This window comes from Callithrix jacchus, chromosome 21 (assembly GCF_049354715.1).
Source record: "Callithrix jacchus isolate 240 chromosome 21, calJac240_pri, whole genome shotgun sequence".
Lineage (NCBI taxonomy): Eukaryota > Metazoa > Chordata > Mammalia > Primates > Cebidae > Callithrix > Callithrix jacchus.
In genome coordinates, this window is record NC_133522.1 from 50,648,091 (window position 1) to 50,664,042 (window position 15,952).

At 61.5% G+C, this 15,952-nt stretch overlaps 1 long non-coding RNA gene across 1 annotated transcript; it reads left to right on the top strand.

Annotated features, from left to right (window-relative positions):
- Positions 1-886: 886 nt before the first annotated feature.
- Positions 887-6,412, top strand: LOC144580693 (uncharacterized). The gene is made up of 2 exons (XR_013530687.1): positions 887-1,031; positions 3,790-6,412. It is a non-coding gene; the product is annotated as an uncharacterized LOC144580693 (long non-coding RNA).
- Positions 6,413-15,952: the final 9,540 nt, after the last annotated feature.

Sequence of the window (15,952 nt, forward strand, 5' to 3'; positions counted from 1 at the left end):
GAGTTAAAGGGTTAACACAGCAGCTCAAAGCCCCCTGGGGCCTGGAGGGGCGTGGCAAGGCCTGCAGGGCCCTGTGAGACACTCTGGCCTGGGACGGTGGAGCCACGCTTGGCCTGGACACGTCCTGGGTACCTCAGCCCCAGGCCCAGTGTTGGCCAACATATCGGGGGCTGTGGGACCTCGGGGCAAGCTCCTGAGAGCAGGGTCTTTTCTCTGTGTGCGCTGTGTGGGCGGCACCTGGGACTGTGCACAGAGGGGTGTCGCTGAGTGAATGGGGGGCAGGAGACCGACACAGCAGGGCTGGACGGGCCCTGCACACACAGCCTGGGTGCAGGGTCCACAGGAGGGAAGGGTTGGTCACTCTGGGGGCCCTGAATCCAGCATCCCGATGGACGCGCCCCTGGCCCCAAGCTCTCCATCTCAGCCTGCCCATTCCACCTTCCTCTGTGGGCAGGTGTGGTGGGATCACCCCAGATGTGTGGGTGGCAGAGCTCCTGGCAATGGGTGGTTCTGTGCAGCATTGCTGTGGAAGGCAGTGGGACCTCACGCTGACCCTGAGGGCTTGCATTCGGGTCCCCTGCTCCGCTGCCCGGTTCGCTGGGCCCTGAGCATGGTCCATGCGGGGGCTGTCTCTAGATGGGGCCTGCATCTGGCTTGCCCAGGCTCCATGGCACCCTTGAACTGGCCTGAGTTTGTCCTAGAGGGTTAAATCGGGTCTGTGACCTTTGTCTTATGTGGGGAGGGAGGGCGGTGGCTGGGGCTTCATCGGGAAGGGGCAAGGCACACAGCTCGGCCCCCAGGCTAGTGAGTCAGGGTTCTGTGCTGCTTGGAAGCCAAGTGTTGTACAAACACCAGGCGTGTTGCTTCTGGAATGTTCCCTGTACAGTGATAACGTCGGCGGCGGCCTCTGTCATTGCTCCGAGACGCTGGTGGGTGCTGGCTGCCATCCAGGCCTTGTCTGCTGGCAGCCCCCGGCAGCCCCTCCGCCCTGGTGGGTTCTCAGCTGCCGCCATGACCGGGGTTTTCCATCAGTGAGTGCTTCCAGGATGCTGGGGGTGTGGGGTGCTGGTCTTGCCTCCTTCCCCTTTGAAGTCGCCTTCCTGGGGCCTCCGTGCAGGGCGGGGCCTGGCTCCTGGCGCTGAGACCCTCAGGTCTGCATGGAAAGCTCCTTTCTTTTAAAGTCAAAGACCCAATTAAAATGTTTATCCAAAGACGTTAGAATAATGTAGGTCAGGATGACAATTACAGCCCCCCCCCCCCGCCCCGCCCCGCTTGTGTTTCAGTCTTCCTTAAGATTAAGAAATTTTCACTTTAAAATTTTTGGTAGGGTATTACTCAGAAAGCCAGTCATTGCACGTATTTCCAATTCCAAATCCTCCCTGGTGCTGCAGAGAGTCCCTGCAAGGCCATGGAGCAGAGGCCTCATCTCCCCGTGGGCCGAGCCATGCGGGAGAAAAGGTCCTGGAGCCCTGAGTGGGGAACCAGGCCTGAGAGGGGAGAGCCTCCCTCCACAGCCGGCCAGTGATGGGCGCTGAGCTTCCGGCTCCCTCCACACTCGAGGGCGGCATCCACCCCGCTGAGCCGAGTGTGACCTGTGTGCTCAGGCCCAGAGCTGGTGTGTCTGGGGCAGCCCTCGGGTGGCAGAGCCCTGGCCTCCCCAGTGGGCAGCGAGGCTCCCTCTGTCCCTGCGGTGGCTCTGGGTTTCCTGGCACAGCTGTGATTACTCCACCTCGGCCCCCTCCCCTGGGCCGGAAAGACTCTAATTAACCCTGAGGTTTAATTGGAGATCGCAGCAGGCCGTGTCTGTGCGGCCCCTGAGTGATGGGTGTGGCCTCCTGCCTCTGGCCTCCTCGGGACTCTGCATGGCTCCTGGGTGGCCTGGGGTTTGACTGGACCTGGCCTTTCCCCCACACCCCCCCAACCTCTGGTGACACTGCCCCTGCCCACACAGGGCCTGGCTCCTGCTGCCTGAAGCCTGTCCCTGGCAGGGCCCACGAGGTCTGTCTCGTTTGTGTGACAGCCGTGAGCCCTGCCCTAGCCACCCCTTCAGACCTCAGCCGCTGGGGGCATAGAATGGCCGCAGGAAGTCCTGTCCCCTGTCCCCTTAGGCCAGCCCTGAGGTCTCCAAGGGAAGGAAAGAGGGCCTGTGGAAGACAGGAGAGTTTCGAGTAGTGGACAGTCAGCCCTGGGCCGCAGAGGGACTGGGGAAGGTGGAGGAGAGGCTTGTGGGGGGGCAGCAGGTGGCTTCCAGCCAGGAGGTGCTTGGGGACCAGGCTCTTCCCCCCCGGTTCTGCTGCTTTAGGACGTACTCTGCCAGGTGGGGCCCAGGCACAGCAGGTGGGGACCGGCCACCAGGGCCTGGGACAGAGCGGGGCCTGTTGGCCTCCTCGTCTCACGGCAGGCTGCTTATAAGAAAAGACCCATATCCTCGCAGCTTGTGTTTGAAGCATGATGGGCCTTTCTGTCTCAAAATGGGGAGTCTGGACAGAGGCAGTCTCAGCCTCTGTGATGCCATCAATAGCCCAGGTGCCACCACCCTTCCCTCATTCTCATGCCAAAGCAGCTGCCAGAGCCCCAGCCATCATGCATGCATCCCAGTCCCCTGGACGAGGCTGTGGGTCCCACAAGGCTGGTGCTTTCGCTTACAGCTACTGAGTGTGGAGGCAACAGGGAAGCTGGCAGGAAGCACCAGACCCTCGTCCTGTTGCCCAGGCCAAGGGCACGGACAGAAAAGCAGCTTGCAAATCCTCCGGGGCTGGCCAGGCCCGGGCAGGGGACCCATGTCACAGACACGGCCAACCCTGGAGGCACGCCCTCCTGCTTCCCGACCTGGTGCCACATAGAGGCCAGGACCCCAAGCTTCTCCACTCCCCAAGGCTGCAGACACTGCTGGGGGCTCAGAGGTGGGGCCTGCGGGAGCCCCGTCTGACTATAGGGCTTCTGCTTGGCTTCTCGGGACCGACCAGGTGTCCTGTCTGTCCTTGTCCCCACCCTGAACTTCCCCCTGGGTGGGGGTCCTGGGGTTCTTCCAGGCCGCTGCTGCCCACTGCTCCTTGCTACTCCTGGGGGTTCCCAGCTCTGGTCTGGCCCTCGGATGTCCCGGACAGGGTCACTGTCCTGCTCGTGACACTCCATAGCGAGCCCAGTCTCTGAGTTCCCTGGGCTGGTGGGCCCTGGACAGGGTTGCTCCCCCTGAATTCCCAACTAGACAGGCCCCTCCCGTCCTAGCTGGGGCCCACTGGTACGTCCTTGCCTCTGTTTCACAAAACCTGTTAGTGGATTTCACTCCCTGGCGGGCGGGCGTGCTCGCAGCTGAGGTTGGCCCCGGGGAGCAGCTGTGAGGTGCGCACCTCAGGCACCACCAGGCTGGAGAGGAGCCTTGTCACATGGAGGTGAGAGGCCTGGAGCCTCGCCGGGTGCCCTCCGGAGCTGCTGGGTCAGAGGGGGGCTGACGCCCTCGTGGTAGACAGCCTGTGCGGCTTCCAGAAGGTGACCAGAAACACTGGGAGGAAAACTTATCGTCTAAATTGTTTTTATTATAAGCAAGAGAGAATAAACTCAATTCCAGACAGTAGAAAAGGAAACCACGATAAGCCCAGAGCCGAGGACACGGGAGGGGTGTGCAGGGAAGACGAAAGCCGGGCTGGCGAGGCAGACGGAAGACAGCCGCTGTGATAAGCCCAGGCCTGAAACTGTCCTCGGGGAGCGGCCTGCTAGGCACCTGGGTGACCTGGCAGCTTTCTGACCTGGAGCCGCCATCCCGAAGGTGATTCATCCTCTCTCTGCCAGGAGAAGCCGTCCCAGGACGGCCAGGAGCAGACCTGGGGCTGGATGACCACGGTGTCCTGGACCGTTCTCTGGAGCCACCTGTCTGCAACACCCGGCCCTGTGCGACAAGGATGGCGGCAGGCTCTGCGCAGAGGAGGGTGGAGAGCCCTGGGAGCCCACAGTGCCGCGTCCATCCATAGGACGGTGGGGCACAGCCTGCGCCCCACAAGCAGGAGCTGAGCCCGGGGCCTGCCGTTCCGTGGTGTGTCGGTGCAGTGCTCAGCATCAGCTGTGACGGTCACGCCGGCACTCGCTGTCTGTGGCGTGCATTCACGTCCTCTGTAGCGTGTCACAGCGGCACTCGTTGGGCTGCTCCTTGGGGCTCACCGTTGGCGCCTGTCTCTGAGCACTCGCTGCTCGAGTCTCCTGACGTCCCACACTGCTCTTTGCTGCTTTCTCCGAAAGGGCCTCACGGGTGCCCGTCCGGGCTGTGAAGCAGCTGCCCTCCTGCAGCCCGGCTGTGCTCGGGAGGAGCCAGGGCGGTCAGCTGAGCGAGCACGTGGGGGCTTGACGCCTCTGTGGAGCTTCCCCTGCGGCCGAGGTCCCTTGGGGCCACTGAGCCGCCCCGTGGCCCTCACAGCACTGCTGGTGCCGGAGGGCAGAGCACAGAGACGACTCTTGCCTCACCTGCTCTCTGTTCCAAGGACAACCCTTCCGGACTGAGCCACAGGGAGTCCACGCAAGGTCAGAGGGTGATCGGGTGATCAGGGCCCCGGCTGTCCCAAGGGGGTGCTTCTCAGAGCTTTGGGAAGACACCAGAGCCCAAGGGTCTGGATGGCCGTGGCTGAGCGTGGCCTGAGCAGCCAAGGTCAGGAGGGCATCACATGCACCCATGGGCTGGCTGGGGTGGGAGACTGAGGTCGGGCCAGGTGTCCAGGGGCCTCCAACAGCTGTGCTGGGTTAAGTCTGGGGACACCACCTCCTCAGCCCTGTCCAGGAGTGTGGACCCCACGTGCAACTGTCCAGGGGCCTGGGGCATCCACGGGCTACATGGCAGCCCTGAAAACACAGGGCCTGTGCCCCGGGCAGACAGCACTGTCGGATACGTCGCTGCTGCCCTCCTCGCGATCAGCCCAACCCTGGGAGGAAGCAGAGCCACAGCCTCTAGAACGTTGGGGTGACTCTCCCCCGACTGAGGGCACCCACGGTCGCCCGGCCCGAGGCCAGCATGTGCCTCCCGCAGGAGGAATGACTTCTGGAGCCACCACCCCCAGCAGGCGCTCCAGGGGCAGAGAGCCAAACCCAGCAGCCACCGGGTGTGCGGGGAAGGTTGTTTAGATAAAACCCAAACAAGCACCTCATATGTCACAGGTGGCTGTAAAACAAACTTAGCCTTGTGCTAATATTTGGGTTTTCTTTCCACTATCCACACGTAGAAGAATGTGAGCGCCGTCCAGCCCTGCGCTCGGTAACATTCCAGGGGCTTTGGGAGCATCTCCACTGCCAGTCAGGAGCCCGGCTCCAGCTCCTCGGTCCGGAAGGACCGCTCAGCCTCAGGCTAAAAAAGGGAGAAACTGCAAGTGGTTGGTATCCACAGCGGCGTCCCCAGGCCATGCGGGCACCGGCCAGGCAGCTGTGAATGGGAGGGCAGAGGCGGCGAGAAGCTCACGCCCTCACGGACGCAGGCCCTGGGCTGTGCCTTCCATAAATCGTCCCACTCAACTCCCCTAGTCCCACCAATCAGGTGCCCTTAGCCTGCCGTGCAGGGGGAGAGACTGAGGCATAGAAGACCGGGCCGCCCAGGCACCAAGCACGGCCCACGACCCAGAACCGCGGAGTCACCCAGGCTGCCCTGGTGAGAGCCAGCCCCAGATGCGGCAGGGCCTCTGGATTCAAGGCCTTCTGCTGCCCCACCCCCGACCCTTGGCCCTGCCATGGAGGGCAGGGGTCATGCTCCCTGGGTCCCTCTTACCCCAGAGCCTGGGGGTGCCATGTGGTCAGGGGCCGAGCCCTCCCCACAGCCTCCTGAGCCCCATCCTGGACATGGGGCTGACCCTGGCTGCCACCTGAGCCACAGCCATCAGCCAGGCTGCCCCAGAAATGAGGGAGCTAACACATGGAGGTCTTTTTAAGCTGCTAAGTTTTGGGGTTGTTACATGGCTATATGTGTCTGATGGGCTGTGGGGTACACCACGAATGTGGGGTTTGGTTGGCCCTAGGTTAGTGTGGGAAGTAGAAAAGTTCCTTTTTAAAGTTTCCTTTCTTTGAAGAGTAAGTGTGCTAACGACTCTGTGAAGCCCTATCCTACGTAGCTGTTAGACACGCCGTGCTTACAGGCACATAGTACGTTCCGTGTCCTTGTACTTTAACCAGGATATCTGTGCGGGACGTGCTCACAGGCCTGTCCCAGCTCTCCATTGCTGTTACCTGCTTAGAAAAGTGTTAAGTTGTTAGCCAGTCTGGGTTTAGTTTAGATTGTGAGATCTGGCTCCAGCCAACGGAGATCAGACACAGCAGTGAGGACGGCCCCAAATGCGTAAGGGACAAATGTGTGTGTTTTCCTTTGTTCATTGTACTCTCCTGGCACAGTGGCTAATGAGAGTGCCCTTCCTCAGTCCAGGAAGTAAAAATTGCATTGCTGAAAGATCCTTTGTCTCAGTGCTGATCTTTCTCTGCAGCACTGAGCATCTGTTTCCAACGGTTAGCATCCAGCTTTGGGCAGCCAGGGCCCAGCAGCCCCCACCCCTGTCCAGTGTGGCCGTGCACCTATAGGGCCAGTCCCCACTGCTGTGTGGGCCTTGCCTCTGGACACAGACCCCGACCCCCGCCACTGAGGCTCCATGTCCTCCCACCCACTTCCATTCAGCACTGCCGAGCACTGTGTCCTCTGCTGCCCACCAGGACCCTTATCTCCCTTCCCCCTCCCCAAGCTTACCCGGGCTATGGGCCCAGCCTGCTGAGGGTGACTCTTCATACCCAGGCTCTGGTCTCTGCTCCTCACCCGTGTCCTGGGACTTCCTCCTGGCCACATGTCCTTTGGGCAGTGCTCCCCAACACACGCAGCCATCCCAGGAGTCTTCCTGGCAGCCCTGCCCACCATCACCCGCCTCCTTTGCACCTGCTCACCACAAGGACCTGTTCCCAGCGTATGGCCCTGCTGCTGGCCTGGGAGGAGACCTGACCCTCCTGGCCACTGTCAGCATCCCTGGGACACACACCGCCAGCCACCCTTTTGAGTCCACCCTGTCCTGCCGCTATCTTCCCCATCCCCCAACCTGCCCCGTCTCCCCATCTACCCCATCCCCCCATCTGCCCCATCCCCCGACCTGTCCCGGCCCCCCACTTGTGCCATCCCCCCACCTGCCCCATCCCCCCCTGTCCTGGCCCCCCACCTGTCCCATTCCCTCACCTGCCCCGTCCCCCCACCTGCCCTGTTCCCCCCCGTCCTGGCCCCCTACCTGTCCTGTTCCCTCACCTACCTTGTCCCCCTACCTGCCCCATCCCCCCACCTTCCTACCCCCACCTGCCCCATCCCCTGACCTTCCTCATGCCCCCACCTGTCCTGATTCTGATGAGCCTATTGGGTGACACACCCCAACTGTCACCTCCATGGGGCACCTGGTGAAGCTGAGGGAGGACCGTGGGCTGGGACTCAGTTTCCCCTCTTTGGCTCCTGGAAACACCATCTGATGAAACAGGCTCTGTTGGGCCGGCCTCCAGGCTGCTGAAGGAGGACAGGTCGAGGGCACCATTGAGGGCAAGTGCTGGTTGGTTGGCAGAGGGCTGGCCCTGGGAGCCCTGTCCCTCCCTGAGGGCCCCGCCTGCCCAGCACCATGGCCTGGGTCTGGCCTGTCCACCAGATCCAGCCCTTCAGCACCCGTGTTCCCAGGGCCTTGGGCTATGATGGGACGTGAAGGGCCCAGGCACTGCAGGGGAAGGAAGGACACTTGGGGGTGGCTGTCACTCATGGGAGCATCGATGACGGAGAAGGTTTCCCACAGGTGTAGCTGCGTTCATGGATGTTGTCAACGGAACTCTCAGCTGGCTTTGTTTGTGAGACTAATTTATTAAAGACAACATTTCTGTTCAATTATTTATTAGGTGTTTAGTCAACATTTCTAAATAGTGTGGTGCTGAGACGGGCTACGTGGCCGTGGATGTGTGCGTATGTGCATGTGTGCGTGCATGTGCGTGTGTGAGCATGTGAGTGCATGTGAGCATGTGTGTATGCATGTGTGAACATGTGCATGTGCAAACACGTGTGCATGTGTGCGTGTGAGTGCACGAGTGTGTGTGCATGCGTGTGAAAATGTGTAAGCGTGTGTGCATATGTGAGCATGTGTGCACGAGCATGTGCGTGTGCAAGCATATATGAGTGAATGTGTGGGCGCGTGTGAACGTGTGTGAGCATGTGTGTGCCTGTGAGCATGTGTGAATGTGTGAGCGTGTATGCATGAGTGTGAACATGTGTGCATGTGAGCGTGAGTGCACGTGTGTGGTAAGCACGTGTGAGCATGTGTGCACTTGTGAGCATTGTGTGCATGTGTATGCGTATGTGAGCACGTGTGTGTGCGCATGTGAGCGTGTGCACGAGTTCATGGGTGTGCATGTGTGAACGTGTGCACATGAAACACAGGTTTCTTGTTCTTGAACTTGACTTCTGGGGCCCGAGGCATTGGAAAGCTTGTGGAATGATGATGGGCAAAGCCGGATTCCGCAGCAAGTCTGTGCCCGTGGAAGCCACGCATCAATTTTCTCTCAGGGAATTTTCCACGTTCTTCCATCTCCCCATGTAGGTGCCAGGTCCCAGCCTGCAGGGTGGAGCCGTCGGGCCTCTGTCTTCTGCTTCGAGGTGGGACTCCCGGGCACCCACAGCCTCCACCTGGCAGGCTGGCCCAATAGGGCCTGTCCATCAGATGGTGTTTCCAGGAGCCAAATAACAAACACTCTTTCCCGAAACAGCTGGGAGGAGCAGCCGTCTCCCAAGAGGGGAAGGAAAACAGGCTGCAGCCCCCGCACACCCCACCGCTGGGGCCTGTAGCCGGCTCACGCAAAGACCCTGGAGCAGGGGCCACCACTGTCTGCACACCAGGGCCCAGCCCGTGGCCAGGCCTGGGCCAGTGTGTGTGTGCTGGAGCCTGGCTTGGCTTGGGGCTCTGCCAGGCTCTCCTCTGGTGCCAGGCTGGTCTCCTGGGGCCCAGAGGAGACAAAAACAGGGTCCCTGGATGACATGGGGAACCATCAGCCTTCAACCACTGCCTCCGAGGCCTGGGCACCCCAGCCAGCAGCTTGAGGGCCTGGCCCAGGCAGAGGCTGGGGCAATGTGGGATGCTGTGGGGGCTTCAGGCTCAGGTGGAGGCAAAGCTGCTACCTGCCCAGAGGCCACAGCCCTTGCCTCGGGCACCTGCTCCAAGAACGGCTGGCTGCAGGGGATCCTGCCTCCGTTGCCCCTCAAGCCCCAGCCCTGATGCAAGATGAGGGGAGGCCTCCCAGAGGAAGACGTAGGCTTGCAGGCTGCTGGAGGTCACAGCCTGAATCCTCTTGAGACTCGAGTAGGACGTCGTGTAGAAAATCTCTTCTGAACTCAGCCCTGCCGGAGAGATAGAAGGAGGCGCTGTGCCTGTGGGGCTTTGCTGCCTTGGAGGTGGGCACTGGCTTTGCACGGGACCGGTTATTCTGGGCTTGGTCCGTCGGCTGAGTCTGCAGCCCTTGTGGGCTGGGGCAAGCGGTGGAGCAGGAGCCAAAGTCAGGGTCCCAGCCCACCCTCCCCTCGGGACCCACATGGGGAGAGACAAGCGAAGGCTCGGGGATGGCCACATGGGGTTCCCGGTGTGTGACCTGGGACCGCAGCGGCAGGGCGGCTGGCACCATGGGCGGGTGGGTGCAGAGCCAGTGAGGTGCCAGCAGCAGTCCAGCCTGAGCCTCCAGGCCCACCTGCGTCTGCTCCTGGCCTCAGGGGGGAAGGAGGAGACTTTCAGGACCCTGGAGTCTGGCCAAGGCCCCAGCTCCAGGCGCAGGACTGCTTGGCCAAGATGCAGGGGAGAGAAAGGCCCAAGGGAGGCTGGGGAGGGGCTGCGGGGGCCGCTTAGTGGGGAGGTCTGTTCTGCCTGCCCCTCACTGAATAAAGTCATCCTAGGGCACATCAACAAGATCTCACAAAGCAGCTTTAAGCCAAAGCAACAAACAGGCCCCACAAGGGCACTTCCCTGCTTCCACCTGGTCTGCTCCAGAAGCTGCTGGCTGTGGGTCTGAGTGCCCATGGTCGGGCTGGCCGCTGCCAGCCCCTCAACTTCCAGCCATCAGCGGGGGTCGGCACAGCCTCTTCCAGGTCCCTGGGCCCCCTTCAGCTCTGTAACCTGGGAAAGAGCTCACGGGGCACAAGCTTAGCCCTGTTGCCTGCAGGAGTCTGTATTACTCTGCATCCTCAGCTTTGCAGGTGCCCTGAGGACGAGGTGCTGCCGCTGGGTGTTTTTTTAAGAGCCTTGGAGAAGGCTGAGTGGCTAGCACCAGGCATCTCCAGCCTCGTGAGGGAGGGTTCCTTCCGGGCGTGGCCCAGGAGCCCAGGGCTGGTCTGGGGCTCTGGTACCATCTGCACCCTGAGGACTGCCATGAAGGCTGCCCTGGTCCCATGTTGCCTATGGCAGGAGGAAGGGGCTGTGGGGTGAACCTCAAGCCCTCCCTGGGTAAGCAGATGACCCCATGGGGGAGAAGCCAGGCCCTGGTGCTTGCACAACCTGGTCAAGGCCACCCTGGCTGGGCAGGTGCAGGTGTGTTTGGAGGCCATCAGGAGACTGCCCAGAACCGGATACGACTAGACATGCTGCCCGGCAAACTCAGCCCCAGGAACCTCAGGCCCCAGGAGGAGGATGCGGTAGGTGCGATGGGAGGAAGATGGGACATATTCAAGGAGGATAGCGGGTGCTCCAGGAGGAACGTAGGTGCTCTAGAGGAAGGCGGGTGCCCTGGGAGGAAGCTGGGTGCCCTGGGAGGAAGCTGGGTGCCCTGGGAGGAAGGCGGGTGCCCTGGGAGGAAGGTGGGTGTCCTGGGAGGAAGCTGGGTGCCCTGGGAGGAAGGCGGGTGTCCTGGGAGGAAGGTTGGTGTCCTGGGAGGAAGGTGGGTGTCCTGGGAGGAAGGTGGGTGCCCCTGGGAGGAAGGTGGGTGCCCCTGGGAGGAAGGTGGGTGTCCTGAGAGAAGGGTGGTCCCTGGGGAGGAGGGTGGGTGTAAAGGGTCAGTGTTGCTCAGAGCTGTGATTTGCTCAGCCCTGAGAAGCTGGGAACGGGGGTCCTCAGCCCAATGCCAGCTCCGTTCCTGTCCTCTGAGATGGGGCCCTGAGTCCTGTTTCTGCTGCTGGGCTGAGCCGGGTGGCAGGGCAGGGGCCAGGGCGACGCCTCAGGGCTGCCTCCACCACAGCAGGCGGGAGGGAGCCACCGTCCGGGCTCCCCACACACCCTGCAGCTCTGGGAGCTGGGCCACTCGCCGCTTCCCCCTCTTCTGGTGATGGGTGGGGGTGCTCACATCAGCCCTGCAGGGAAGCGGCAGATGGGGTGAATGGCAGCAGCGTGTTCTCGTGTTCTGGCTGAGCGTGGGTCTCCTGCAGCCAGAGGCAGCACACCCAGCTGTGTGGGGCAGGTGCTGGGCCCAGCTCATGGGCCAGGAGGAGGAGCCCACGAGGAAGTCTCCTCCCTGGGAGGCAGCATAGGACTGTGGCCTCCACAGTGGCCGGGGTGTCAGGGGAGGGCTGGGTCTGCGCCAGGTGAAACCACGCAGCTGCTCAGGTCCCACAGCCCTCCTAGTGCAGAATCAGCATCGCATGGACTCCGAGGCCTCGCTGGCCTGATGCCTGGCTCTCCCTCCAGCCCACCCAGGGGCACCAGCCCTGTGCTGTAGAGGAGTCCCCCAGGCAGTGGTGGTGGCAGTGGGGACAGCCTGGCCTCCCTCCTACACACCCTCACTGTCCCTGCACTGGATAGCAGGCTGGAGGCAAGGATGGTAGCCAGAGTCCAGCCTGCTGCCTTCGGATCTCCTACGCCCCAGTCACCATCTTCTCGGAGCAGGGGTGCCCTGGCTGGGCCCCCACCAGGCACCTTCCAGCCACCCTGACGGAGAGACAGCTGCACGAGCAGCGGGGGCTCAGCTGGGCTGAGCTCAACCTCTGACCCTGCAAGGAGTGGTTTGGGGACCCCCAGGCCTCAGTTTCCCTAATCTGAAACATGAACCTGGACCACATGTCCTTGGAGCCCCTGCCCATGCCACAGTCCTTGATCCAGATTCTGGAGGGCTTGGCAGGGAGCCTGGGGGGATGGTGCCCTGTCCCCTCACCTTGGGCTGGGAGCTTCGCAGGGGGAGCGGCTTCTGTGCTTCATCCCAGGAGCTTCTCCGGGAAGGCGCTGTGGGAGAACGGGCTGAGAACATGGGCCTGGCTCCCTGAGGACTGCAGGGGAGGCGTGGCCCGGCTGCTTCCCAGGCCAGTTCTGCCCACCTGTTGCTTGGAAAAGCCCCACACAGAGCAATGGCTCATGAGGCGGCAGCCCAGGGGCCCCTTCCAGTCTCAGAAGAGAAAAGGGAACCCTTCACTCATGTCTGTCTCTGCCAGCCAGGGTTCCAGGGCTCCGAGCCGGGTCAGGGGTCGCATCCGCGGGGATCCCAGGAACCTGATGAAGGGCCGGGCCGCGTGGCACTGTCTGGGTGTGCACAGCTCCTCAGGCGCCCACCGGGCAGCACCATGGCTCTCTGTGCACAAACATCCCCCTGCAGGTTCAGATAGACCCATGGGCACTGCAAGGCTGCCTGGCACCTCCCCATCTCAGCCCTCACTGCCCATGGGAGTCCATCAGGAGCCCCGCCCCAGGGCTGGGCACGGCACAGGGCAGAGGCTTATGGATCTGTTGAGTGGATGGACAGACGCAGCCCACAGGTGAGCAATGGCTTCACCAGTGTGGACCCATGTTCCCGAAAGGCTGCTTTAAATTGCTTTTTGATAAATTAATTTCCCACTGACGTGTTATATTTCCAGAAACGAATTCTTTTTCTTCACTCCTGATTGAGCTCTCCATTGGCCGTGGCCCCCACATGTGGCAGGCACCTGCGGCTGTCTGTCTTCAGCATGTGCGCCCCACCTATGCACGCAGAGAGGCCACTGTGGGGTGGCCCCTACTCCAGGAGAAAGACTGCGCTGGAGGCCGGAGCCCTGAGTTAGAGCCGTGCCGTCTCCTTCTGGGCAGGGCGCTGGCCACCGCTCAGGGTACCCAGCTGGAGCCTCATTCACTGCGAAGTGACCACAGGTGTCTGAAGATGAGGCACCTGCTTCCTCAGACCCCTCTGCTCACCAGGTACCAGGTCTTCCCTGGAAGTAGCATTGTCACTCAGGAGACGCTTGGCAGCCAGGGGCGGTCAGGCCTCAGCGAAGGGCTGGAAGGGACACTGTGTCAGACAAACACCATGTGTCTCTGCAGGACCTCTGGGGGGGCCTCCAGGAGGGAGAGGCCAGGCCGTGTTGGCAGCAGGTGGCTGGGAGGATGCCTCGGGGACCTCACAGCTGTTGCTGCACCCCCTAACTCATCCTTCCCGGAGTCACACAGGAGTCCTCGCTGCACAGGTTCTGGGCTGCCGAGCAGTGCTCTGAGAGTCACTGTGAGTAGCTTGGCCCAGGCTCTGCTTTAAGATCAGTCCGGCAGGAATATTTACAGCACGGCAACTGGCAGACACTGTATGTGGGCAGCTTGGCATCACATGGGCACCCCGGTGCTGGAGATTTCACTGGCCAGACCGCCACCCCCAATTCCACAGGGGAAACCCAAGAGGCATGGTGCTCATGGCCTTGCCCTGGTGTCATTCCTGGGTCACAGCTGTGCCCTGCGCAGGCTGCCCCCACAGGGACCCCACCCTGGGTGCCACACTGGCATCTCTCCCCCAAGTCCCTGTGTCATGGGCATGAACACAGTGAGGAGAACACCTGCCAGGCGCCCGTGCTGGGCGTGGAGTGTGGATGGGAAGCCACAGTGGCTGCTCATTACGTGCACAGCCCCGCCCATCCTGACCTCCAGGGCGAGGGAGTTGCTGGCTGCTGCCTCAGAGAATGTGTGCTTGGAGGCACCTGTTTTCAAAAGCACAATGCGGCCGGATCTCCCTCTTGGACCTGAGGATCTTTGGATGAGAAAGGCCCAGGCTTTGCTCTGCTGTCTTCTTTTTCCCAAAGTTCTTGGCTGGTGGATCGGTTGTGTGAAATTTTTTCCAGGCCAGGATGATTTCCAGTTATTCTGTGATATTTGCAGAGTTTGCAATAGCAAACGAGTCTTTGCCGTGATGTTTTCCAAGGAATTTCTTCTCTCCAGGCCGCCCTAACTGCTTTTGTGCAATGCTGTGAAGAGAACAGGGGGCCTCGGGTCTCCCTGCCCACAGCATGAGGAGGACCCGGACCTGTACGGCGTGCCCAGGCTCCAGTCCTGCAGGAGGCCTGTGCTCCAGGCTGGCGGCAGGCTCGTGGCTCACGGCTCGTGGTGGCAGGTTCGTGGCTCACGGCTCTGTGACCTGAAAATGTGGCCCCAGCAGATGTTGCAGAAACATGTGCCCCATGAAAAGCACCTTTGGGAATCGGAGCTCAGATGCAGCCGGGACACTGTGCGCCTGTAAGGCAAAGTCAGGATGTCGTGGCGCTGATGGCGCAGCTGGGTGCTCATTCCAACCCCGTCTGCCTCTCCCGGGAGGTCAGCGGGGGCTCCTCAGGCAGCCGGCAGCACCGTGGCCGCGTCCTCACATGCTGGCTGGCCGACGTCTGTGCCCCTGACACACACGGTCCATGGACAGAGGCCCTCAGGAGACACGGTTTTCCAAATACCGAGCAGCTGGCTTCAAACACCTGTAGACAAGCCAACAGTCATTTTACAGTTTTCTTCATGAAAAGCTCAGGGGGTGTTAAGTTCATGTTGGTGCCCATAATAGGCTGATTCTAGAGATCTTCCCCAAACCAACGGGCCTGGCCAGTGCGGCAGGGCGAGGAACAAATGAGTCATGTCCGCAGGTGACACTGTCGCCAACCGGAAATGTCCAAAAGCATTCATGAGAAAACACGAGATGGATGCCGACCAGTATGACGCCTTCTTACCAACTTGCAAAGCCGGCCTCTCCCTGACACCGTAGAGGGCGTCCAGAGGGAAATACGAGAAGAGCTCTGGCCTGTGTACTAGGCGGGCAAAGGCACCCCGAGACGCATTCCCTTCCTAATCCTGGGAACTGGTGAACGTGATGGCAAGAGTCGCTGTTCCCTGGATGGTGAATGCAATTAAGTGAAGGATTTTAAAATAAGGAGATTTTCCTGGATTACCTGGGAGCACCCTAACTGCCAACCCCAGCATCCTACCAGAGGAAGGTGGAGGGACCCACCTGACTCAGAGGAGAGGGGAAGACTCCACCCCGAAGGGCCAAGCGATGTGGCCACAAGCCAAGGGGTTCAGGCAGCCACCAGGGGCTGGGAGGGGCAGGAAGGACGCGCCCTGCAGCCTCCAGGGGAGCATGGCTGGCACCTTGACTTTGAACCAGCGATGCTGGCCTCAGGGCTGTGAGACAGGACGTTCCTGTCACAGCAGCTGACAGAAGCCCACAGGCCCTGCACCCTGCACACTCTCCTGGACTCCTCCTCCCCGTGGGGAAGGGCTTGGAACAATCGCGACCCTGTGGTTGGGTTGATCTTCTGACACCATTTGTGTTTCCTTCTATCCTCAGGGAACAGCTGAACTGACCAGGCACGGCCGCCCTCTGTACTGTGTCCCTTCCCCAGCACCTCCCGGCCGTGCCCACACCAGCCTTGCCGGCCTGGAATGCGTGTCCCACATCTGCAGGGTAGGGTCTTTGAGCCTCACCTGGAAGGCATGCGTGTTAAGGGCCTGGGGCCAGTGGGAGGTGCCACCAGGCCTCACCTGGAGCTCCTTGCTCAGGTGATCCCAGTGGGATGACCTGAGGTTGGGGAGGAGTCGGGAGGACCCCGCTTCTGTGCTGTGGCCCGGGCTTCTCCTGACGCCACCTGGTTCCCTGGAACCAAGGGTGGCAACAGGGCAACAGCTGTGGCCACAAACTGTGCAGGTGCCCTGCTGTCCGAGAAAAGCCAGGGCGGCCCCCACGGCCTCCCCTCTGCTGGGCTCTGGGGCCCCGCCCCCACCAGTCAGATCACCAGGTGGGTGCTGTGGAGCCT